Source organism: Callorhinus ursinus, unplaced genomic scaffold (genome assembly GCF_003265705.2).
Source record: "Callorhinus ursinus isolate GAN/ISIS: 27379988/994484 unplaced genomic scaffold, GSC_fseal_2.0 scaffold7, whole genome shotgun sequence".
NCBI classification, from domain to species: domain Eukaryota; kingdom Metazoa; phylum Chordata; class Mammalia; order Carnivora; family Otariidae; genus Callorhinus; species Callorhinus ursinus.
The window spans coordinates 58,458,379-58,485,714 of NW_027397069.1; the positions used below are offsets into that span (position 1 = coordinate 58,458,379).

General features: G+C 41.0%; 1 protein-coding gene across 3 annotated transcripts in view; it reads left to right on the top strand.

The window, feature by feature from the left end:
* Positions 1–27,336, top strand: part of LHFPL6 (LHFPL tetraspan subfamily member 6) — a 241,327-nt gene that overhangs the window by 78,206 nt on the left and 135,785 nt on the right. The gene's annotated exons all lie outside the window — the stretch shown is intronic.

The window sequence follows — 27,336 nt, forward strand, 5'->3', positions numbered from 1 at the left end:
TCTCATCAGGACCAGATGAGTGAAGTTCAACAGCAGTGGCTCAGGCAGCCCTAAACAGAATGTGTATGTAGGACGGCTTTGGTAGTTGTCTATTGATTTTTCTATTCCTGCAAATGTCTAGAAAACTCCCATGTTCACCTTGCACATGCTTTGAGCTTGTTTCAAATTTGTGGCATCCTTATCCGGTAGCACTTGACTGTTTTTCTTTTGTGTTTTGGCTGGCTGGAATTAAATATTGTACATCCATCGGTTGTGTCCTTGGTTGATTTCTTCAGCTTTGGGAATATTAAATTCTTTACTGTGCCAGTGTAGAAATACATTTGCATTTTAGTCGGTGCCTTGCTGCCCCTGGTTCTGGAGCTCTGCTGAGTTGACAAAGTGTTATGCCTTTCCCTCCATCCATCCCTTGGCACTCAGTTAACTTCACTGAATGATAATGAGCTACTCAGGCAGGTTTTGTGGCTTGCCTGTCTTTGGTAAATTTTGTTGTCACACGTAGCATCGTATTCCAGCTTAGATTATTGTGGCATTTGTAACAGGTACAAACGGTGTCGATGTGAGACCTCTTTTCCTTTGTCAGTGTCAACAGTGAGTCGATGGATCAGACTGGATGAGAGAGGTCACCAGTCATTGCCCTGCGGGAGGGGGGCAGGTGCAGCGAGGGGAGGATGAGAGTCTCCTCTTGTGCCTTCAGAGACGCCCTTGCACTTGGAACCCTGTCCCTTGTGGCTCCACCCCTTCCTTTACTCCCTTTTTCAGTCCCTTCACAGTCCACTGATGGGACTTGACAAGCCACCTTTCCAGTCCTTCAGTTCACAGAGGAAGGAAATGACCCTTCCTACTTTAATTGAACCAATTTAAATACTCAGTGTCTGAGGCTGGACCAGAATGTGGGTCTCCTGACTCTCGGTCTAAACCATCCTTCAGTAATTACTCCGCTTCTTGTGGGACGGAGTCTAACAACCAGGAGTAGGGATTATGAAGATTAATGGTTGGGTTTCAAGAATCAGGTTGGAGAGTGGGCTCAGGACGGGGCCATCAGTTGTTTTTTTTTGACTAGTTCTCAGAGTTGGAAAGAGGGGAGCACTCTTTGGATATTGCACGAGGCTCGAAGTCGTATTCTTTGTAACACTTTTCAATTGTGCTTGGAGAAACCTGACCTGTTGCACTCATTATTAGTTGGGAGACACGTTCTTGGACAAGCCATTGATTTTTTATTTGCCTCAGCTTCCTCATGTGTAAAATCAGAATAATAGTACTCATTACTACTGGTAAGAGATGATATGAGCCACCCTCTCTGGCCTAAGTTTCTTGTGTAGGAGGCTGTGCATTCTGGGGCTGATCTAAATCAGTGGTTCTCAAGGTGTGGTCGCCACAGCAGCAGCATCCCTTGGGAACTTGTTAGAAATGTAAATCCTCGGTCCTGTCCCTTAGCTGCTGTGTCACAAACTCTGTGGTAGAGTCTAGTAATGTGTGTTCTAATGAGTCTTCCAAGTGATTTTCATGCACACTGAAGTTTGAGAGCCCCTGACCTAAACAATTCTTTCTGCTTTCCTAAAGCATAGATGATAATTGTGGAACTCAAAGTTAAAAGAAAACACCTACATGAAAATAGACTAATAGTCACAGATCACTAATCATGATTTAAACTTTAGGAGGGAGAAAACGAATGTTCTGTAGCTCTATTCTGTGACTTTATTATTAGCTGTATTTGGGGGGGAGGGTGAGAATCTGTATCTATAAGCTCTGCAAGGCAGGGGCCACACCTGGCATGTTCCCTGTTTTTTCTCCAGCACCTGTCACAGGATCTGGAGCACACTTAGGACTTAATATTCTTTGAAGAATGAATGAGTGGATGAATGAATGAATACATCTTAAGAATGCACTGCATTAAAGCATGTAGAAGAAGCATAAAATTGGATAAGGGACAATTTCAAAGTCCAAGTTTGATCCTCTTTAGCTGGGTAGATTTTATTGAGTTGCTTCCTCTGGACTTGAGGGTCCTCATCTGTGCAAAGTAAGATTGAGCTACAGTTGCTATTGGGAGGAACCCTTTTCCGCTCAGACAGTGAATCATCTGTTAAAGAAGGTGCAAGGGCAAGGTGAGTATAGATGAAATCTTAAGCTCCATTAAGACTTACTTTAGTTAGCCCTTTTCTCAGGGGTTTCCCACATCTCCATCAATCCATCAAGACTTTCCTTTTCCACTGTATTGATTCTGTTTCACTCTCTGCTGTCCCCTGCACTCCCCCCAGTTTTTTATGATTACATGGCTCCTAATTGAAAGAAATGGAATATATTCAGATTAAAGCTGATGGGGATGGGGATTAACTGCACATATTATTTATCCCACAATATACTAGTACAGTAGGGATCATAGAACACATAATAAATACCTCTTGAGTGCAGCTGGAGAAAGGCGTTACTGGAACTAATGAGGGCCACATACCTGTCGTGATCGTAAGGGCCAGGATCTTAAAGCCCTGGGTTTAGATCTTGATTTGGAAGATATATGACCTTGGGCAATGAAATTATTCTCTCTGAAGTTCAATTTCCCACCTGTAAAGTGGATATAATACTTTATAGAGTTATTGTGAAGAATACATATGGTAACATGAAAGCTTCCACTATAGTGCCTGGCACACAGTGGGCTCTCAATAAAATACAGTTTACCTTCTTCATTTTCACATTTCTCCATGAACTAGCTTTCTAAGCATCCATCCAGTAGAACATGGACATTCATTTCTCTACTCTCAGAACTCTCTATCTTTAGGTACTTTTAGTCCTTGATATTTTCAAAGACTATTTTGAGAGATTCAAATAAAGAAGGCCACCGGAAGACGTGGAAAAGAAATATAACCGAGAAGCAGGACTGTGTGTAGAAGATGATGCAAACTTGGGAGTCTAAGGGATGGGGACTGAGAAGACTTACCTTGATGATTAAAATAAAAGAGTTACTTTATTTTTTTTTAAAGACCTTTATTTATTTATTTATTTATTTATTTATTTATTTGTCAGAGAGAGAGAGAGAGAGTGAGAGAGCACAAGCAGGGGGGAGAAGCAGGCTCCCTGCTGAGCAAGCAGCCCGACGTGGGGACCTGCAATCATGACCTGAGCTGAAGGCAGATCCTTAACCAACTGAGCCATCCAGGCGTCCCTAATAAAAGAGTTACCTTAGGTCAGAATTCCATGAATGCCAGAAGAAGCATCATCCCCTTCTACTTCCAACTGGGAGTCATTTGATTTGATCTAAAATGCTTAAAACATTCTCCCAACCAATATTTCCAGGTAGTAAGTTTTTAAGCTTATTTACTATTATTCAAAAAATGTCCTTTGAGCTTCCAAAGGAAGATATTGGTGTCAGCGAGGGGAAGGCCAGTAAATAATGAGGGTATTTTTCTCTAACAGCACCCAGCACATTTTGGCCATAGGTCTTGATAAATGTGGTCTCTCTAGTGGCCCAAAGCAGAGAAATGAAAGGCAGAACGATGCAGCATATGCCTGGGCAGTCCTTTCCAACTCCTGCCTGCCACCTAAACCCTGCAAAGGCAAGGGGTAGTTCTCAGAACAAAACTGTCAGGAAGAGAGCCTGCATTCTTATCTCATCTTCTTCCAGATTCCAGACATCCCAGGCTAGTCAAGCTACCCTGACTGTTTTTAGAATTGAAGAGCAGTTGGAAGATACGAGTATTTTCCAAAACAACTTCACAGAGTAAAATAGAGAAGGACAAGATGGGCCTGATCATTTTGTAACTGATGACAGAGAGAGGAATTTGATTTTATCTGTTTCATATTTTACGTACTATGAAAGGAATGAATGGAAGCGCCTACCTGATGCTCAGGCAGGGCAACAGACAGCCACAGAGATGGAGCCGTTAGCGTGAGATGAGAGGTTACACGAAGCCAAGGCATTAAGCATGAAGGAGAAGGTAAGGACTGAGAAGCTGTTGGAGTCATAGATAAACATTGAAAGCTTGATATGTTCTTTGTATTATGTCTTCAAATAAAAAAGCATTTTAACTACTCATCTCACGTCAGAACTGGAAAACAGGTATTAGTACATGGTCTCAGGGAGAGTCTTGAGAACCCCTTGTCTGGAGAAGGAAACAAGCCTTTCTCAAGGACAGTTCCATACCTGTTTCTGTTGCATGAGGCAGATACCTAACAGTAGACAAAATCTTACTATGCAGCACCAGAAAAATGGATAGCAAATACCTTCTCAGTATAACTATAGATCCAGAGAAAATCAGACTTTAAATTACTGATAGATTCCAAAAAGTTACCAAAATTCAGACAAAACAAAATAGGTTTTCATTATTTTCCTAACCTTGTCTTTGCGTTAAACACTATGGATTTTTCACAGAAAGAAAATAGCCTGGCTTGAGGTTATTCATTTTTCATAAAGCAAAATTTCCGTAATTATTCATAGAGTCAAGCTCATTGGTCTAGAAAGTTCAATTTTTCCCAGTCTTTAGGTTGAACACTTTGTTTATGCCTCTTATTCATTTGTCAGGAATGGTTATTACATTTTCTTTTGCTTTCTTTCTTTTTTTTTTTTTGAACGAATTTTAATCAATTGTTAGAGGTTAAGAACAAAGAGTGCCATGATTGATTACCAATGCCTGTGGAAAGTGGGAGGAAGTGTATTTTTTATGCCTTGCAGTTTATTCTTATTTGTCAATTTTTAATCAAGAATGATTATTTTAATAATGTATTATATTAAGAAATAAATGAGTGGTAAAATGTTAAGATTAATAAATTGGGAAGTGGATAGAGAAATGTGCATTATATGGTCAAAGACTTAAAATGTCCATGATTTTTATTATATTTGAAATATTCAGGAGAAAAAATTTAAAAAATAATAGTCAAGGATACCAGTTCCGGTAATTTAATTTCAGGTTTAAATTGAGTATTTTAAATTGATGCTTTTCTCTTTGATTATTGTTTTGTTTTACTTAACTTTTTCCGCCCAGGAAGAAAAGTTACCAATTTCTGTAAAGAATACTTACTTTCAACTAATTTCTATGACCCCCAGCTTTTACCTTCTTCCCCATTCTATCTTTTCCCCCCCTTTTTTTTTTTGGAAAGATGCATGCTGACCTCTTGATTAACATAGGGTTCGGTGAAGAATTTAAGGTACAGATGCAATGATTTCAAATCTGTGTAAAAAATACAGTTCCCAAGTGCCCACCATTCCCACCTCCCAGTGTTAAAATTAGAATCCTGGAGCAGCAGCAGGATAAACAGTCTCTTCTAGATTTTGAGTCTCTAGTGACCCACCCCTGGGAAGGGACAAGGCAGTGTTCTTGGCAGTTACTACAGACATTTTCACTTCAGTCTACCCCAGGACAAAAGTAGCATTTCTGAACACCAGTGTCATGTAAAGCAGGGTCTTCACGTTGGAAGAAAAAACAAAACAAAGATAAAGGAAACTGGAGAAATGTTATTTATCAACCAGCACTGCTCAGAATGTATAATTTGATAGACTGAACTCTGCCTTTAATGGATGTTATCTTTAGTTTTTCAGTTTCCAGTGAGGTTCTCTGATTGTATGGGACTTCAGAACAGAGCATATTAGCCTTCACTTTTACTACGTGCGGGACCATTGGTAACCCCCAGCAGATGGGCTTCAGCCTCCTCTCAGGATGCTCCTCTCATAAAGCCTATTCGATGTCTGGTCACTTCTTAGTTGTTACTTTAATATTGTCTGGTTTATGCTATTGACTATCTTTAAAATCTCTTGTTTATTTATCGTCTTGGCATTCCTAAAGTAAAAGAATTGCTAATAGAATTGGAAGAGAAAGATGCTTTAAAATAGTGAAAAATAAAACATTTTTAAATCTCGGGGTGCCTGGGCGGCTCAGCCAGTTAAGCGTCTGGCTCTTGATTTTGGCTCAAGTCATGATCTCAGGGTCCTGGGATCCAGCCCTGTGTTGGGGAGTCAGTGGGGAGTCTGTTTGAGAATTTTCTCTCTCTCTCATTCTCCCTCTGTCCCTCCCCCACCCTCTGAAATAAATAAATAAATCTTAAAAAAATTTTTTTAAATAGTCAAATATAGAATAGCAATATAAAAGTAATCAAATAAAAATACATATGCAATAGAGAACTTCAGCCCACACCTCATACCATATGCAAAATTAACCCCAAACATATTCTATTCCTAAATGTAAGACCAAAAACTATATATAAAACCTCTAGGAGAAAACACAGGAAGAAGTACTTATGACCTTGTGTTAGGTTAGGATTTCTTAGATACAACATCAAAACCATGACCCATAAACACACAAAAAAAATGACTAAATCTGACTTTGTCAAAATTAAGAATGTTTGTTCTTTGAGAAACACTGGGAGAAAATATTTGTAAATCACATATCCGATAAAGGACTTGTATCCAAAATGTCTAAAACCACTCAAAATTCAACGGTAAGAAAACAAAACAGTGCAACTAAAAATGGGCAAAATGTTTGAACAAAGAAGATATATGGATAGCAAATAACCACATGAAAAGATGTTCAGCATCATTTGTTATTAGAGAAATGTAAATTAAAACCACAATGAGATATCATTCAACACTCCTTAGAATGAATAAAGTTAAAAAGACTAACCATAGCGAGTGCTAGTGAAGATGTAGATGAACTGGAACTTTCACACTCTGCTGGTGGCAAAGCAAAGTGTTACAGCCACTTTGGAAAACAACTTGGCAGCTTCTCAAAAAGTGAAACATACGCCTGCCATCTTTCCCAGCCTTCCACTACTAGATATTTACCAAAGAGAAAGGAATGCATATATTCATAGAAAGACTTATATATGAATGTTCATAGCAGCTGTATTTGTCATAGCCCCAAAGTGGAAACAGTCCAAATGTCCATCAACAGGTGAATGGATAAACAATTTGGTATATCCATATATTGGAATATTATTCAGCAATAAAAAGGAATGAATTTATGATATGTGTGACAACCTGCATAAGTCTCAAAATAATTATGCCAAGTGAAAGAAGCTGGACAAAAAAAAAGAGTGTATACTGTATGATTCCATTTATATAAAATTAAAATTCAAACTAATCCATAGTGCAAGAAAGCAGATTAGTGGGGGCCTGGGTGGCTCAGTCGGTTAAGCATCTGCCTTCCGCTCAGATCATGATCCCGGGGTCCTGGGATCGAGTCCCATGTCGGGCTCCCTGCTCTGCGGGGAGTCTGCTTCTCCCTCTGACCCTCCCCCCACCTGTTCTCTCAATCTCTCTCTCTCAAATAAATAAATAAAATCTTAAAAAAAAAAAAAGAAAGAAGATTAGTGGTTGCCTGGGGTGCGAGGGTATAGAATGGGGACAGGGAGGCATTAACAAAGGATCAGGAGGAAACTTGATGGGCTGATGGATATGTTTATTATCTTAATTATGGTGATGGTATTACTGTTATAGACACATCACAGTTGATAAAGTTGTACACTTTACATAAGTTCAGCTTATTATGTGTCAATTTTACCTGAATAAAGCTATTAAAGAGAAAGAAAGGGAAAGAAAAGGAAAGGGACAAGAAAGACAAAGGAAAAGAAAGAAAAGAGGAAGGAGGGTGGGGCGCCTGGGTGGCTCAGTTGGTTGAGCGACTGCCTTCGGCTCAGGTCATGATCCTGGAGTCTCCGGATCGAGTCCCGCATCGGGCTCCTTGCTCAGCGGGGAGTCTGCTTCTTCCTCCGACCTTACCCCCTCTCGTGCACTCTCTCTCTCTCAAATAAATAAAATCTTTTAAAAAAGAAAAAGGAAGGAGGCTGGGATGCAGGAAAGACTTGGACTGAGAGCCCAAGACCTGGGCTGGGGTCTCGGATCTGTTACTTACTTGCTATGTATTGCAATATGCCAAAATTTTCAATAGCTGTCGGGCATTATTATGAATATTATTGGTAATACTTACCAAGTAGATGCAGCAATTTGGGGCATTTCACACCCACTTTGGGAGGAAATGTCTGGAGTCCTCTGGGGTCGGAGGGATGTTAAGATGGGTGTGGGAAGGAGAAAAGAGGCAGGTGTGTTCATCTTTGGCTATGAGACAGAATATAAACTCTGAAACTTGTTAGACCGCCCATCACACAGGAAACATACTGCAGCTGCCCTCTTGTTTAGGGTCTACAGGTCCCAGCATGCAATGCTCCAATTTAATGTGGGCCACAGAGCACTGCTTGTAGGGACTTGCAGTTTCTGTGGGCTACCCCCAGTAAAGGAGCTGAACAGAGATGGGCAATAAATTCTTAATGCATTGCACACATTATGCATCATGTTATTTTTAAACAAAAAGCATATCATGTTTTTTCCCTATAAACTAAAATACATTTATGCTTACCAAAACGTGGCCACTTACTGCTTAGATAATGTAAAAAGCTTTTATAAACATAAATTGTTTATAAAGAAATTGTTTAGAAACGTGCATACTGTTCCAAAAAAAAAAAATGTGTGGTTTCTCTTTCTATTAAACATCTATTCCTTGGATAGCCCAGGGTATGGAAGTAAATGCAAAGCTCTAGGCCACTTAAAATCTAAATCAGACTTTAATAAGGGAATGTCATGTTTCATTTAAAAGCTTCTCTTCACCTTCTTTTCTTGTGCTGTCAAGTGAAAGAAAAGCTAGCTTTATAATTACATGGCTGCCTCAGCTCCACATTATACGTGAGGTCTCACATTATTTTTCGACATCTTTCTCTCTCAGTTCCTATCCCAACCTCCTCCCTTCTCTGCCATGCGCCCCTCCCCCAGCCAGGCTTTCTCCTGCACACTTCCTTCCGTCCTAAGGGGCTGACAGAATGATGGAGTTCTGTTGATTAAGCTGCTGAACGGTGGGTGGCCCTTATTAATTTAGGGGTGACGAGCAAAAAATAAAGTCAAATAAAATATGACGATTTTGAAATGTGTCTCCCTGTGACCATCCTCCTAGCCTAGCTGGGTAGAAAATTAGGTGATTTTGGTTTCCCCTGCTCATCGGAGCATGAAATCAGATGGAACTTAACTCTGACAGATGTTTACCCTTTTCCATTCGGAGCTCCCACCCCTGAGGTTGGTTCTCAAGGTTGGGCTTAGTATTCACCACTGAACATGAGGATCCTCAGCCCTCGTTAACTTGGCAAAGGTAGTAGTAGCAGCAGTCACAACAGGCCCCCTTGCAAATACATGGTACAGTAGCCTCTTTCCCCACCTAGTCACAAGTAACTGCCTCGTTGGTCACAGTATAGGAATATTAAGCCCATGAAGCTATCACATTGTTCCCAAGAAAGTGGTATTGTAACGAAGGTACCATCTAAGATCACAGTGTAGAACGGAGCTACATTATTTTAATTCTGTTTCCTGCACTAATATACTTGGGGTCGTTTTTGTCTGGGAACCTTAGTGACAAGGTGGTCCGTTTTGATTGTAGGCTTGATCCGAATTTAGTGGCAGGGGATAGAGGGAGAGATGTGTCACAGATCCTTTACAGTGACTGGTAAGAAGCGAAGAAATTATGGATAATTCCACTGTTTGGAAATGCATCATTGAATAGACGATAGTATTTTTATTTCTACTGTAGACAAAATATTATTTCGACAATGCATAGAAGTAGATGTCTATCTGTCTGACTCTATCACTGGAAGCCCACAGAGGGAATGAACCTAATGGGAGAGTCTCAGGTTTGTAAGGAACCAAGGGAGTGGTTTATTCTCTCCCTGACACGTGAATCCCTCCACGCACCCTGAGCCTTCCTTTTGAATATATTTGGTGAGAGGGAACTCACTACCTCAGTGTTACTAGATAGTTCTGTTAGACAGTTCATCTTTCTTGCAGCCAAAAGCAGCCTCTCAGAGTTTGAACCATTTGATCAAACTCTGCATTCTGGAGCCTCTGAGAATAAATTGAATCCTTTTTCTGCCTGCAAGCCCTCAAGTTTTTTGGACAGCTCTTCTGTCTCCACCAAATCTTTAATTCACCTAGTAAAAATTCCTCACTTCTTCCAGTAGTGTCTTGCTAAATCTCCTCTAGGGTCTTGCACAACTCCTTGCACATAGTAGGCCCTCAGGGAATGTTTGACTTGACAAAATTCTCACACCGCTTTGTTCTGAATCCCACTGAGATGCTTCTGACAACTGTATTCCATTCAGAGTCCACACTCTATGTAATGTGGAGACAGCAGTGTTTCCTAGGATGTTTTGATGCCGAAGCATCTATACATGGTTGATTTTAAACCTCCTGTTTTCCTCCTGGATTGACTGGCTGACGCTCCCTCAGATGGATGTTCCTCTCTCTTTTTAATTTTCACCAAATGCCCAGAGAAGACTGTTAAGGAGAAAAAAGGTGTCTGTGTAAACCAATCTAAAATGAAGTATCTCAGAAGAAAGCCCAAGCTTTGCATAGAAGTTCTTTTATTCTCCCTAGTTGATGAGAAAAATGAAAAATCTTAGTTGTAGTTAAATTAACTTTAATTAATTAATTTGTATTACTAGCCAGTTCATTTCTGTTTATTATTTTGGGGATGTCACGTACATTGAATGTGAAGTTGTGTATTTTTCTTTTGGCTTTTGGTTGCATATATGACAGCAGATGAAGATGCAAAATAATACGCTTATTCCTGAGTAGGTTGGATTAGAATCAGAAACGTAGGCGGGCTAAATTGTGTTTCCCCCAAACTCATATGTTGAAGCCCCAAGCTCTAGTAGCTCAGAATGTGGCTACTGTATTTGGAGTTGGGGTCTTCGAAGTTAATTTTAATTCAGTTAAAATGAGGACATGAGGATGGACCCTAATCCAGTATGACTGGTGTCCTTATAAGCAGAGGAATTAGGACAGAGACACAGGCAGGGAAGACCCCATGAGGACATGGGGAGAAGAGAACCATCGCTGGGGAGAGGGGCCTCAGAAGAAATAAAATCTGCCAGCGCCTTGATCTTGGACTTCCAGCCTCCAGAGGTGTGAGAAAATACGTTTCCATTCTTTACCCATTCAGTCTGTGGCGTTTTGTAATGGCAGCCCAAGCAAACGAATATGGTGGGGAAATGCTTACAGCGTCAGTTCTGAAGCACGAAGCCAAACTAAGGTGAAAGAATACTTAAGACCCCATAAGATAACAACTACAAATAATAATTGGTGATATCGAGTCGACTCATCTTGTTCATCTGAAATAAAACCAGTCCTGTCCTTTTAACAGTTTTGAAAGGAAAATTCACAAAACATGGTGATTAAACTGTAGGTTTAAAAACGTTCTTTGTGTAACTAACAATATAATTTGGAACATGTTAGTGTTCCTCTTGCTGACTCACCCATGCCTTGCCTACTATCCTCATGTATTTCTCACAGCTTTGCTCTGTACCTTCAAAGCTAAGTTAGCATTGTGTCAAAGGACTCATATGCCAAAACTTCTGATTTTATCATCTTAGCATCTTTCTTATTTGTGCATGGACTGTTATCATGTATAGTTGTTTCCTGCCATTATGGTCATTTACCTTTGGGGGAGGCTTTCGTCTTTGCTGGTCAAGTAGCACATTGTGAGAATCGGGGCCCTATCTTGCACCCAGCAAGATATTGGCAAACAAAGCAACAGAATTTTAATTATGTCAGTGTTTTTCACTGGCCAAGTCGTGAATTATACCCAGCACTTGAATAAAATACGTTAGAATAGAATTGGATTGGCTGCATCAGAGCACAGTGATGGAGTAAGGTTAAGTGTTGTTGTGTGAAGTTTTGTTTCCATTACAGTCATTAATTCAACATGCATTTACTGAGCGCCTGCTATATACCAGGCACTGTTCTAGGTGCTTGGGATACCTCAGTAGATAAGCAAAGATCCCTGACCTCACGGTGCTTACTCTGTGGGAGGAGATGGTGACTGGATAAGAAGCAAAATAAGTAAATTATTTGGCATGGTAGAAGGGGATAGTGTATGACAAAAAGAAAAAAAGCAGCAGAAAGTAAAGGGTATTAGGAATTACAGGAGCCAGGCATGGTTGTAGGTTTAAGCCAGGGCCATCCTTACTGAGCCACAGTTAAACAGAGACTGACAGCGGATGAGGGAGTTGGCTGTGTGCGTATCTGGAGGAAGAGTGTTCTAGGCAGTGAGAACAGCAAGTGCAAAGGTGCAGACAGGAGTTCCTGGAGCATTTGTGGGATGGCAAGGGGCCATGTGTCCAGAGAGGAATGAGTGGAGGAGTGATAGTGTCCAAGAAATAAGAGTGGACCAGGACACAGGGCACTTGTAAGCCATTATAAGGATTCTGGCCACTGTGCTGAGTGAAACTGGGAACCCCTCAGAGTTCTGGGCGGACGACTGACATGTATATGGACTATCATAGAAATGAGTCAGGGTCTCTGAGGAAAAGACTAGAAAGAGACTGACACGTCATGAAAGTGTAAAATTCCCATGCAATGGACTTTCTGTTTTCGACGTGTTGGAATAAAACAGAAAGTTCCATGGACGGTCTCTTAAATTTTGCAATTGGTTTACCGAGCCTCAGTGAAAGTAAGAATCACTTGGATCCTTTTAAATATCCTGCTTCCCAGCCTCCTTCCAGACCTACTGGACTCATATGTGTATTATTATTAAGCAGCTCAGGAGATTTTTTTTTTTTTTTTTAAGAATCAACATTTGCAAATCACTGACTTTTTGAAAGATCTGAGTTCAAGTCCTGCCGCTTACTAGAAATGAGGCTTGGTCAAATCACGGGAGCTGGAGCCCCAAAGCCCACCTGGGAGGGTCGCTCTGAGGTATTCTTGAGCAATCTGCAAGACGCAGTAAACACTCAGGAAACGGGAACTATGTATGTCCTGAACATTTTCTCCAGTGCAACACTTCCGACTGGGAATAACTGGTAAAGGACTCAGAAGGGAGTGATTTATAAGAAAATGAGTTCTGCTTGTGAACAATTAATTAGTCACACTGACGGTCTACAGTGCTGTTTGTTAACTGCTCTCAGAGAGTGAAGCAGGCCTGCTGAAATCTGTAAGCCCAGGTCCCCTTTGATCTGCCTAATTATAGGGAAGCATGAAAACAATGTTAATTGCTTGACTCTTGGCTCCTGCTTTCCTGAGCATCTTGCTTCTGTGCCCTGGCTCACTCTGGGCCAGCCCCTTGTCAAGTTTCTGAACACATGGTTGATGCCTCTTCAGAAACTCCATGACCACACTAAGAGCAAATTTCCTGCCTCTACTCCACGGAGTGAAGGAAAGAGAGCAGGAGACAATGAATCTTGTTTTCCTCTTGTTTTCCTCTTGTTTCTGCGAAATGCCACAAATAACCATTCTTCTCCACAGTGCTAATGTGGTAGAGAATTCCATAGATAGAGTCTCTGGGAAGCCTTAATGTATTTTGTAGGAAAACCGTTAATAATTGTCAGGGGGTGAGAAAATGGGGGCTATTTTAGGCCCAGAATCTAATTTGTTTTAATGCACAGACTTTCTAAAAATGGAATTTTAGCTGAACGAGGCTGAAGGAAAAAGTACATTTTTGTGATGGAAGGAAAAAAATATCTGGGCTGTTCAAAGAAAGATAATTTCCAATATTGTAATGGAGCAGAGGAATAGCATGAGGTGGGAGACAGATAATATTAGAAGCTGTGCTGTAGTGAAAGGTAGATTCACCTAAAAGAGATGGAAAGTTAAAAAATGTCTGAAAGGGATATTGTTGAGTGAAAAGAATCTCGGACTGGGAACCAGAAGACAATCAACCTGCTGTGTCAACAGTGATGACGACACCCTCGGTGGTAACAGTCAGAATTTACTGTGCCCTTACTATGTGTTGAGCCTTGTGAGAATCACTTCAGTTCTAACCCTTGTGTGTGAGGCAGGGACATAACCCTTGTGTGTGAGGCAGGACACACACCTTGTGTGTGAGGCAGGCAACATAATTGCCTCATGATACTCAGAGAGAGTGAGGAATTTGAGTGATCAGTGTCACCCGGCAACATGGCAGATCTGGATGGTCATGTCTTCTGTGTGGCCACCGAGTTCATACTCCAAGCTCTGCACTCTGTTGCCGCAGATCATAAATTCACATGGTCTTAGAAAGACAGAGGTGGAGTTCTGGATCCAGACCTCAAAGACGTGCTCTTTTCGTGTACGGAATGGAGGGAGGAAGGAACATGCCTCCAGCACAACCGATCTCAAAAGTGTGGTCCTCAAACTAGAGCCTCAGCATCACTTGGGAATGTGTTAGAAGTGTACATTCTCATGCCCTACACAAGACCCACTGAAAACAAACTCTAGGGGCTGGGCCAAGCAGTCTGTGTTTTCCTAAACTTTCCAGGTGGTTGTGATGTTCGCTCAAGTTTTGAGAACCACTCATCTCAGGATACAACCCAGATTTCTTGTCCAAGTTGAGTTTCAAAATGCATATTTAATATTATACCAAATATTGGGTTTGGTTTTGGTCACCGTATTTAATTTGTTGTGAAATTTCAGATAAAATTAAAAGAGCTGTGGAATTTTTAGTTATCAAAAAGAATAGGGTAGATTTCAAAAGGTTTGAGAACACTCATTGTACAATTCATGGACCTTAAGAAATTTCTAATTTAATTGAGGAATCAGCATCTCCATTAATCTATCGTCAGGTGCCTGATGAGAGAGTACAGGGAATGAATGTGCCAATGGGAGGTAGCAGGAAGAAATCAGTTGAGTTCTGAAAACAGCCCCCAAAGACGCAAAGGACTTTTATTTGGGAAGGGAGACAGTACAAGGGTTTGAGGAAATCACTGAGCCAGGACCTAGAGGGTCAAGGCAGACAGGAACTGGCGTATATCTAAAGGGAGCCAAGTGGAAAGAGAAAAGTTTGGAAGAAAGAGTATACCAGTTTGTACATTGCAGGCAAGTCTGCAAGGATGTTGAACCAAACAACCCAGGAGAAGAGCTCTCAAGTAAGAAGGCCTGGTCAGATGTGTGTGGGATTGATCACTCAGGATCCCTTCAGCTTCAAGTGACGGAAACCCAATTCAGACTGGCCAAATCAAAAAGGAGGAATTTATGGACTCCTGTCACTGACATCTAAGAATAGTCCAGGGGCCCCAGCAAGGTCATTTCTGATGGGTCCCCTTCTTGCCATTCTTTGTGCCAGCCCTTTTCTCAGGGAGGTGCCCTTCTTGGGGCAATAAGTTGGTAGCCAGAAGATTTGGGCCTACATCAAATCCCCAGAAATGCAGTCTATGTCCTAGAATTGAGCTAGAGCAGGTGCATGCCCCTCCTGGAAGCGGGGTGGGTAGAGCCACTGACCCCCACACCTCGTGCACTGCACACAGCAGTGCGGGTACTGGAAAGGGGCTGCCTAAGTCCTGGGCAGAGGTGTGTCCTCTCTGTAGGGATACTGAAGTGAGGAAAGTTCGAGGAAGGAAGGTCAGCAAGGAGCTCTTGCCGGGACTCAGGTACAGACTGATGAAGGCCAGACTCGGAATTGTTTCTGCAAAATCTCTTGAAGAGAACAGACTCTGACCATCACTGGAAAGAAACAATCATCATGACTTTAAACAGGGCAATTAAAAAAAAAAAAAAAGGCACTTCCTCATCTTGCCGGGAGCATAGGAAAGAGATTAGTTGGTGCTCTTAATGGCCACAGTGGAGTTAAGAAGTTCGGAGAAATGGCAAAGCCTCACGGTCTCACACCGGGAGGTTTGTGTAGTTGCTGGTGGGAGATCCAAGAGCACCTGTGTGCCATGGCCAGAGACGTCAACGGTGGTCATTCGCTCTTGTAGCCTTCCTCCTTGAATTCTTCACCCAGAGAACTGGTAGTGCTTATGTGCCTTTTTGTTTCCTTTGTTAAACTAGGTATTTCAGGACTTGTTTATCCCCTCCCGATGTAGCTCTAAGCTTTGAGAGCCAGGCTATGTTTTGGATTCCTAACTGCTCTCCAATGACTCAGACTTGCAGTCTCTACTGATTTTCTCTCCCTGATTTTCATCTTTGAAATAAATAAATTTCAGGAGGAAAAGTGGCCAATAGGACTCCCTAGAGATACAAGTATCCCTGATAGTCTGAGTTCTATATGTAGATGAAAAATGTGCAAAACGTTGGAAGCACTTTTTTAACAAATGGAACGTGATGAGCTCAGATTAGCCAGGTTCCGGCTCAGCCCTCCACCACATAGGTGCTTGTAAATGCTTTTTATCCTAATGGAGCTGTGGACTAGGGAATGAAGTTTTCAGCAGATTCTTCAGAGGGCGTTGGATAATTCTGATTTGGGGAAAGTCACTTAACCTTGGTAGGTCTTACTTAGGACCCAGACCACTTAGTTACCTTTTATGGGGTGGTTTGGACGAATGACCAAAAAAAAAACAGGGTAAAACACTGGAAAATAAAGTGATACTAAAATATTAAATATGCCGTAGGGTAATAAAATTTTAGAGCAAAACGGGGATGTTCAATGGTTTTTAGGTTCACAACTGACAGGCACGCTACCTGGGGTTGATCTACCATGGTTCACAGCAGAAGCTCCGACAGTAGCAAAAAGGAGCAAAGCTTCACAGGTGTGCGCTGGCACTGGAATCAGGTAGTGTCTTCATTAGAGTCTTAATCGCAGTAGAAGTTGGAATTAAACTTGGCAACATGACAGAGAAGCTGACATCAGAGTTATTAAATTGAAAAGATTGCCACTCAAATCAAATCAGATAATGGTATTACTGTCATTTCCAGTGCTCTTAATGCTGTAAAGAGAGTGGAGAAAATAAACCCTAACTTAAACAGCTGTGTGCTCTCTCCCTATCTTTGGGATTGCTGTCAAAATACCAGAAGATTAAGTATGAAATCAAAGCAGGAAGGCTTGTGACTGATTGACTCCTATACAAATATTAAAAATTCATTAGTCACCAACGAATTTTTCCCGCGGCTGTAAAAGTGAAAGAAGAACATCTTATTGCGTGAGCGAAGTAAATTATGCCAGTAAATTTTCTTTAAAAATGCACACTTGGCTCTTCTGAGGGGTATGTTCCTCATGCCTGAGAGCATCTCTAGGGATGACATGAAATTTCTCCTGGGGATGTCATTAGAGTTCCTGTAAATACGTGCGTTCTCTTTTCATTTCTCTCCTTCAATCAGGGTGAAGTCAGTAAAATTAGAGCCCATGTATCAAGAATAAAATCAGTTCTTTCAGACCTCTCTCACCTTGACCTTTTCCTCTCTTAGTGTTTGCAGTCAATGCCAGTAACTAAAGCCCTTGTGGTTTAGCGATCACCCGATTTCCTACCTCATTTTTGCTTAGCATTACCATAAAACCTGACCTAGTGCCCAGTCTGCCTCTTGTGGAGACGGCAGTAAGTGGGGGTTTGGCTTAAAGCCCATTAGTAGATTTAGAAAGTAGTTTACTTGCTCAAGATCATGGGCATTCAGAAGGGCACGTGATGTAATGAGCACTGGGTGTTATACGCAACTGATAAATTACTGAACACTTAAAAAAAAAAAAAAAGATCATGAGCCTAATCATCTATCACTAAATCCATACTCCCGCCTGAAGTTTAATTGTTCCATCTCATTTTTCTGGCTCCACGATTTACAGCCAGCTGTTGGATTTGGGATAAGGGTCTGTGTTTGGGGTGAGAAGTGTTAGGATTCCAGCGAGTACATAGGTTTCCTTGGGCCACCTGCAACCTGCACGGCAGAGGTGCTGCCATTGTTGTGCCCTTTGCTCCTGAGGATTGCACTACACCCGGAGGTCCTGGAAAGTAACACCTGCACTTCATGCCCATCGGTCATTGGAAATGCCTGTGGCACGAAAGACCCCTGGATCTCTGTAGTGGCCAGCGGGGCAAATATTTTCAAAAATGGGATGTCCTTAGCCTTTTCTCTAATAGCAGATCGCCTGCCTTCCTGGGATGACTGGGTTGGGTCTAGCTGCTCACGAAGCTCCATACTCTTTTCTACAGCTCTCTACTGGTGAGTTCACCAGTCTGCTGTGTGCAGGAGGGATGTCTTTCTTTGGCTCTCATACACTTGGTCTTTCTCTGCATTTGGGAGGTGTAAGTGACACGTATGTATGCATTTCTGAGGTGGTGGGGTGGAAAGAGCATGTTCTTTGGGGTCTGTTATATCACGTTTCATAGCATTCATCTCGTCAAGTATCAAGGGATTGAGTTGGTTGAGCTCTCCTTCTTTTTTTTTTCCCCTTACTGCCTAATCTTTCCTTCCCATAGAGTTCCTATTAATTGAACCATGTGCCAGACACCTTATATCCATCCCCTTATTTTCCCTATACGTTTGCCCCGAGAGGTTGTTTCCATTGGCTCTAGATAAAGAAAATGAAGCTCAGAAGAATAAAATGACTCTCAAGGTCGCCTGGCTGGTAAGCAATTGTGACAGGATTTTAATTCCAAGCACTTGGTTTCTTAAAGCCTGGGCACTTTCCACAGCACTGTTGGTCCCAACTTTGGACATACAGCAGCATAAGCTGGCGAGCTACACAAAAAAAACCCTTGAGTTACATCATAGGCTTTTCCTATTCTGAGCCCAGGCTGGGGGCCTGGCACTTAGAAGGCACACTGCAAGTATTAATTTGATGTCCAGCAATTCTTGGCAGGTAGGAAGCAGTCTATAATGTTTGAGTCATGGGATAACCATATACTTACCACCAAATCCCAGTATGGTTGTTGAAAAGAGATATGTCCTGCTCCATGTTAAGACCACAACCCTCAGCTCTTAACTCCCACCCCCTAAAAGGGCCATCATTTCCTTTTATGTCCATAACTGAAATGCTACAATCACTCAACAGATGCTTTGGAACTCTAAAGTACAAGACAAACAATATTCTACTTATAAACCATAATTTCCTAGATGCGCTGAATCCTATTAAATGAAATCACAGGTCAGAGGGCAAGAGGTCATAAACTAGGAATGTAGCCTAGTAAAGAGGTTCTGGGAGATCCACACCCTGAAATCTGAAAAGATCCATCAACTTGAGATATATTTTCATGTTAATAAAATGTGTTAACAAGGTCTCATGAATACAGTGAATGTACGTGGAAAACAGCCTTCCAGTTGGAGTCACAACGTCTGCTTCTGAAGGCCTCTTTTTCTTTCGCGTCTGAATGTTGATTGAGTTCAACTGTTTTCCATCACTCCCTTCTCTAGACCAACAGATATGAACGTGGAGAGCGAGGAGAATTTGGGATGGGAGAATGCAGTGCAGTCATTTCACGTTCTAACTAAACACCTAAGGATGACGTGGCATGCGGTGCCGGGAAGGTACAGCAGTTCATAGTCACAGAGCTAAACGACTTTCCTGCTTCCAGCTTAGGTGATCAGTGGTGCAAACAGTGGGCTAATAAAAAATGGACAGTTCTGTCCTAATTAATTAGAAGAAGAATGCCCATGATCTCAGTCAGAGAACACTTATTTTGGCACTAGACAGTCTTTTGTGAGTGCCGTAATACAGTAAGTTTGGCCAATTTTATTCAAATTAAATCTTAAATGACTGTAGAACCTAATTCAAATGAACTGCTCCAGTGAATCTCTGGTTTTGTGAGCTATATCTATTAAAAGGGGGTTCTGTGAATTATTATTCACTTTGATGTTAGTGGGATAATTGTTCACATTAGCTAGAAATGGCTTACAAATAGGTAAGTATGTAAACTTCATTTTGATTATGTAAACAGTGTTCAGAGCAGAGGTTAAGAGCTTGGTGGAGCTGAATAGGGATGAGAGAGAAAGCAGAGGAGCCAGGCTCCGGAGGCAGACTGCCTGGGTTGGAATCCCACCACTGATGCTTGTTTTTTTTAAAGATTTTATTTACTTATTTGACAGAGAGATAACGAGAACAGGAACACAAGCCGGGGGAGTGGGAGAGGGAGAAGCAGGCTTCCCGCTGAGCAGGGAGCCCGATGCAGGGCTCGATCCCAGGACCCTGAGATCATGACCCGAGCCGAAGGCAGATGCTTAACAACTGAGCCACCAAGGCACCCGCTGATGCATTTTTAGTAAAGGACCTCAGCCAACTTACTTATCCTTTCTACCCTTCCAAGTTTTCCATATGTAAAATAGGGATATTAACAAGCTCTTAATTAATATTTCTTCATCTGCAAAAGGGCGGCATGAATGATAAAAAATAAAGGGAACTGCTTAGCACAGCGTCCTCCTTATGGGTAGCGCGTAAAGGCCACACTGGTAAGAGTCCTGCAAATGGTAACAGTGGTTTTGGAGGCCATTATGCTTCAGCCATACTTACTGCCTTTTCACACGGGAAGCTGTTCCAGCACAGTGGTCACGACTGTGAACAATACCACCTGCCCAGTGTGTTTGAACGGTCTTATGGGAGACCCTTGGCAGAATCCCTTGCATGGGACCTGAGACTCTTTGACATGGTAACACCATGAGTTTTCTTTCTAATGGGAAGCAGATGAAATTAACATGCTATGATTGTTGTTCAAGGTTTTCAGCAAGGTCACCAAGTCCTTGTGCCGCTCTCGGAAGAGGGATGAGAACGTGCACTGTGGTGAAAGTCCCCAAGTCTCCGTTTGCTTAGAGCTCATGCTCACTTGCTTCTCTCTATAGGAACAGGGACAAACTTGTCTCACAGTGTTCTAAACAACCTAAGTAAATGACATGGATGTCACCATGGTGTCTTCTTTGAGGACATGGTGACAACATCAGAGCACTCTGAGGTCTTAACCACAACACTCGATGGACTCCTTAACAGACAATTACATCTATTACAGAGCTTTTAATGTGTGGAAATGTTGGGGATGGAAGTAAATATAATTACTGTCTGGTCTCTCAGCTAAGGATAACCATTGCTAATATTTCTGTATTGTACACTTGGAACTAAGATAACACTGTATGTTAACTATACTGAAATTAAAAAGAAAAAAAAACCTTGTGAATATTTTTTCTATGTGTTTCCCATGCTTGTTTGTTTGTTTGTTTGTTTGGTTCTCCATGCATAGGTTTTGGTTTTGGTTTAAAAACTGGTGCCTATACTACCTATGTAATTCGATATCATGTTTTTCACTTACTCTTATAAGTATTTTTGATCTTATTTCAAAATTTTCAAAAACAACTTTTGTAAGTTTTAATATTCATGTAACATAATTTACTAATATTCTTTTATTATTTGATGTTAAAGCCTTTTAGCAGCCTTATAATATTATAAATAATTCTTTGATGCCCATGGAGGACTATTTCCTTAAGATATTTTCCCAGAAGTACTTACTAGCTATTTTAAGTAGCTTGATACAAATTGCCAAATAGCATTCTAGAATATTGGAAACAATGTAGATGACCAATAGTAGGGGTATGGTTGTATAAATTATGGCATTTTCACATGACAGAATATTATGCAGCTATTAAGATTGTTTTAGAAGAATGGGGACATTGTTCATGCTATGAAGATTTGCCTTATTTGGAGAAAAAGGGTAGATAGATAGATACAGAAAAAAGACATAAAGGAAATATAATATCCCAACAGTGAATGCCTTTGTTATAAAATTGTGAATAACTTTTATTTTTTCCTTTATTATTTTAATGCATTCCAACGTTTCCATAAAAAGCATATATTGCTTTTATAATCAGGAAATTTCTCAAAGCATTAAACTAAAGGTATCATGGTGTTAAGGTTCTACCATTCTTATGAATCCTTTGACTCTTTTAAAGCCCTTGAGCAAAAATAACACTACCAGTTTCACTAAGAAAATGAAACTTCAGTTCTTCCAGCTGTTCAGTTCATACACTCTAGTATTTTGATTTTTAGAGCGGTTAAGCAATGAAGTTTCAGAGGTAGTCGACAGTTGCTACTTCACCTATTAAGATGTTTTCCTAAATTCAACTCTTTGAATGGTGGACTCCAAGCTGCATAGACACTGTGTTCATGCATTCACCCATTCATGTATTCATTCCAAATTGTTTACTTTGAGTACTTACAGTGCTTAGGACTAAGAAATAGAAAGAGGAATGAATATTCCTGCCCTCTGGAAAGTCACTGCTAAATGTCCTTCAACAGGCACGTGACTCATGCCAAAATTTTAGGAGAGCTATCAAAAGTAATGTGAATTTCTGCCTTGTGCTACTTAAACATTTTTAATGTTATTTCTCTTGATTTCTTTGACAACTTACCTGTGCGATAGTTGTTAGTTGGCAACTGGCCTGTCCATACGGTAGTCACTAGATATATGTAGCTCTTTAAATTTAAATTGATTACAATTCAATAAAATTTTAAATTCAGTTTCTTTGTCACACTACCCACATTTCAAGTACATATTGGGTATATGTGGCTGGTGGCTACTACATTGGACAATGCGGAGAGTGTTTCCATTATAGCAGAAAGTTGTATTGGATGGCCCTGTTATAGAAGGAAGTATATCACTCTCCTTTCCCACCACCCCCACTCCACAGCCTCAGCAAGCCCTTCTTATGCTTTCATTATAGCCCCCTACGAGGACTCCAGGGATTTCCCTCACAAGCCATCCTGCCCATCCTCATCAGATAGATAATCCTTCAAGGGCGTGATGAACTATGGCTCCCAAATTAAAAAACAAAAACAAAAACAAAAACAAAAAAACTTGACTTATCTCTAGACTTGCAAATAAATTCCAGACTCTTCAAGCAAGTCTCCCGTAACCCATCCTTCATCTCCCTCCATGGCCATATCTGTGACTTCATCTAGTGGCCACCATTCCCCATCTCCCAAGCTCCTTCTGCTCTCACCTGCCTCTGACTTACCCGTCGTGCTGACCCAGCTGTTAGAAATGTCATTTTCCCTCATTGTCCAGACTAAGAATCACTTCAAATGCCACCTCTGCCATGAGTCTTTCTTTAATCCCCTATCAGAAGGCAGCCCTTTCCCCTTCTTGCTTATGGCTCGGAGTCTGTCCCGCCTACATAACATTATTTCTTAACAGATTGTATCATATATCTTGCTCATTCCCTTTTTTCTCGTCTAGACTGTAAAGTGTCAGAGTGGTTTAAGTGTGCCGTGGTATGACTCACAGATTTTTGTTGACTAAATTCAGAGGCACACAACAGGCACTATATTTTAATTGCTACGTTCAAGTGTGTTAAATACCCGCATGACCCTCATCCCAGTGAAGTTTGGGTTGATTGTGCGTTTTAGAGAGCTAATATTTTGCTCACATGCCTAATGTAATTGGAAGTACTGGGATTTAACACCGATCTTTTTGTAGGACTTCCAGGAACATCAGAGTTCATTAAACATGGAGGAGAATTACATTAACAATAGAAAAATTTCGAAAGCCAAATAAATAGGAAATAGTAGGGAAAAGCTGTATCTTTAGCAGCTGTACTCTTCAACCTTACTTTCCAAATAAATGAATAATTAAAGACTTCTTAAGGCTTTGTAGTGTTATCGTTTTAATTGTTGCTGTTATCGGTTTACATATCATAGTTGCAATCTCGTGGCAGATACTTGGCTTCACAGCTAATGACATGGCCACAGATGTGGCTGTAATTCCAGCATTAGCGACTGTCTGCTTCCCTAACCACTCCAGCAAAGCTGCATTCATTGCATCCCGCATCAGGTTTTTCCAGCGTGGAGACGGAGTTAACACAGAGATAGACACACCTGAGAAATACCCTCCCACTGGCCAAACCAGGACTCTCTCTCTCCTTTGGGCATCCTATTAAGGCTTATCCATCCATGCACCCATTTAGAGACTATGATTTTGTCCACCCTGCTTTGTTCCCTAGCTGGCTTTTTAAGTACCTATTCCCTTCCTGCTTTGTACTTGTATTGGCTCTATTCTCTCTATTCAGGGCATAAAAAATACCGAAACAGTTCCTGCGTCTTTTGGGATCAGTGAATAGGAAGGAGAAAAGTAGAAGAAGAGGCTGAGTCCCCCATAGAAACCTCTTTATTCCATTATTTTATCTGTTTTTTTGTTGTGGTTGTTGTTAGTTATTGCTCTTTTATTTGTTGTCTCCAGCTTTCCAACTTCTGGTACAGAAATAGCAGTTTTTATTTTATATTTAAATTGGTGCTTGCTTTTTAATTTCATGTTTTATTTATGTGGACTGATTTTTGTTGTTGTTTTGTGAATCTCTAAATAGAAGTTTATTTATTTATTTATTATGTTCAGTTAGCCAACATATAGTACATCATTGGTTTTTGATGTAGTGTTCAATGAATCATTAGTTGCATATAACACCCAGTTTATACTTTCCAGCTCTCCAAAGGTTGCATGGAAAATCGTAATCATTCTTTCAGAAAACCACAGAATTCTCCATTCCTTTAGTATATTTTATTTTTATTTATTTATTTTTCTTATTTAAAAATTTTTATTTTTTTTAAGATTTATTTATTTGTTTTAGATGGGGGAGGAAAGGCAGAGGGAAAGGGAGAGTGAGAATCTCAGGCAGACTCCCCACTGACCATGGAGCTTGATTGGAGGCTCGATCTCACAACCCCAAGATCATGACCTGAGCCAAAATTAAGAGTCAGATGCTCAACTGACTGAGCCACCCAGGCACCCCCTTTAATATATCTTTTAAATACATAGTATGAAAAGTCATGGAATAATATTATTATATATCTATTTTAAGATTCATAGGGAGCTAATAGATCATCAAGTTCAACCCTTTTGAAGAAACATTGGCTTAGGGAACTGAAGTACCTTGTCTAGTACCCGCTCCTGCTCAGGGGCGGCACTGAGACTAGAACACAGGTCCCCTGACTTTCAGGTTAGTGCTCCATCATAGAGATTCTTTGGCTCTAGAAACAGAAGAAACTATCAGCTTTGCAAAGCAATTCCTCACAGTTGTATAGTAGTATCCTAGACCAGTCATTAGTGTTCAGGTCTTAATGCCATTGTTCAATGACTTCTGCACACCACTTATGATGTGGGCGTCAACCACAACCACTTGAAGAGATGCCACAAAGCCTTCCACAGCAAAGAACAGATCAGGACTTCACAAACTTGCTGGCAGTTCTGTTTCTGTAAGAAACAACAAAGAGGGGTCTTTATATGGTACTGTGCAGATCACTCATGAGAGATGGGGCAAAAGGAAAGTAAACTCAACAGATCAAGGAAGGTATAGGAGCCACATAAAGTGAACAGATTTCCATTAAGGAGGTGTTTGCCTACAACTTCCGTGTTCATGATGAAGGACATAGAATCTGAAATGATCCACAAAGTCACATGTGTAGAGTCCAAGTAGTATGTATTTGTGACAATGTACTTTTGGAAACCTTGTGCCATGATAAATATCTAGACTGCTTAAAAACTAATCAGCGCCATTCATTGCATGGTCCCCGAACTGAGAGTGCTATATTCGGTGGATGCTACTCTTCAGGAAGTGGGGGCCCAGGGCTTAGCACCCATGCTAACAGTCTAACAGGGTCATGTATCAGCATAAAGTTCATCACAGTTAAGAATGTATTACATGATCTAACAAGACATAATTAGGCTGCATTTAGTAGTTAAGATTTCCCCCATATGGATAGAATGATAGAAGCAGGGTTTATCTAACCCGGAAAGTCTGCTTAGAAGTTTCATCTTTGTTGGGAGAGAAGAATGTGAACTGGTGGAGAGTGAGAGAGGGCATGGTGACAGGGTGAAGGGGGGGATTGGGACAAGGATCAGACTTCCGGGATAACAGGAAGAGTCACCTCACTGGCCATCCATTATCTAGTCTCAGAGCTCCCATTAAAACTATCAGAGGCTGATTTTTTACTTGGATACTTTTATAATCCTCACTAAACTGGGTAAGATGTTTTAAAATTGCTTTTTTCCCCTGTTCCTCCCTGGGGTAAATAGCGAGAGCAATTGTATTTCTTTTAATGTTACCTAATGTCTTGCCCACAAAGTAAGCTGCATGCACTTACATTGCAAAACCTCTCGGGTAATTCTGTGGACCATATATGTTACATTAATGTGGGAATTTGCTAACTATTGTCAAATGCTTTTAAAGCATAAAAGCCCCTTCCAAGCCCAATATGATGAATTCATGAAACACATCAGTGAGGTGCGTAGGTGCTAAGCCTTAACATTGTTGTCATTATCTTTTGCATTTCACAGTTGGACACACTAAAATGCAAGAAGGTTAAGTGCTTTACCCAAGGTCACTTAGGAAACCAGTGGTGCAGCCAGAGCGGGACAGGAGAGCTCCAGGCTGAAGCACAATCCTTTGTCTACTAAAAAATGGAGAGGTTGTTCTTTTTCTACTAAAAATCAAGCCCAAAAGGTACTATAAAGTTTTTGGAGAATTAAAGAATCTATTCCATCTCCGTCTGTTTCTTGAATAATGTCGGAGGGGTGCATAGTATTGCCCAAATGGATGGATGGTCCATTGGTCATTTTTAACACTTTTTGCAAGAAAGCTTTCCAGAATGACCCTTTCTGCGGTGTGATAGTTTCCAAAAGCTTCCAAGATTTTATGTTTCGTTTCTGAGAAACAGTTCTCATGTCACCAATCAGCGAGTTAAGGTAAACATGCATTCATTGAGTTGGGTGTTGACCCTTGTCTCGGCCATGGCTGCCTGTGAAGATAGTAGGCTTTGTACTAAAGTCTCTGCTGTGCACCAAGTAAGAATCATTGAATAAATTAACAAGAATACTCAAACAACGTTTCGTATTTTTGTAAGCAAAGACACAATTTCAATTTTTTCTTTGGGACTACCCACTTGTTCTAAATTATTGAGGCAGAGTAATCCAGGGAGGAGCTACGTTGTTTTCTCTTTTGAAATTTGACACCCTGGTATGTTAGCATTTCATTCTATTCTGCACAAGGGGCTCAGAGTGACCCCTGCATTTCAAGCTGGCGAGATCGCCTTTCCACTTGTAGTGACAGATTGAGATGCCCGTCCCCCTGACAAATCCATCTTTAGAGCAAGACACTCTGACCATAGTCGTCATGTTGGCAGCCAACCTCAGGGACCACTTGGGATAATGCTGCTTACACTCCTGGGTCTGTTCCCGAGGGTCCCCTGGGGTGGATTTGTATGTATACTAGACATTGATAAGTGATAGCACAAGGTTGTGATACATTAAAAAAAAAAATCTCTTCTGTTGGTCACAAAAGCACTCATACAGCAACTGCATTGTTGCCTTTCTAGAGAAACAAAAATGATGCCAAAACAAACAAAAATCCCCAACCAAAATGGAGACACAATCAGTAGTGCTTATTGAGCATTGTGCAGGAAACAATGAGGGATGCAAAGATATGGGACTTCTAGGTCTGTGTCCCCCTAGGGACTCCTCTTCAGTCTTCCACTGGATGCCTCCAGTCTCATTAGGAAAGAGAATGTGACCTGTAAATGGTTACACCTGCCATTGAGAAAACTGTGTGGAGAGGGTTTGGGGGTCAGCCAGTTTTGGGTCCAACCCTTAGGCTACCACTGATCCAGCAGACTTTGTGGTATCGAGCACATTACTGATCCCTGAGCCTTTGTCTTCTTGTCAGTAAAATGG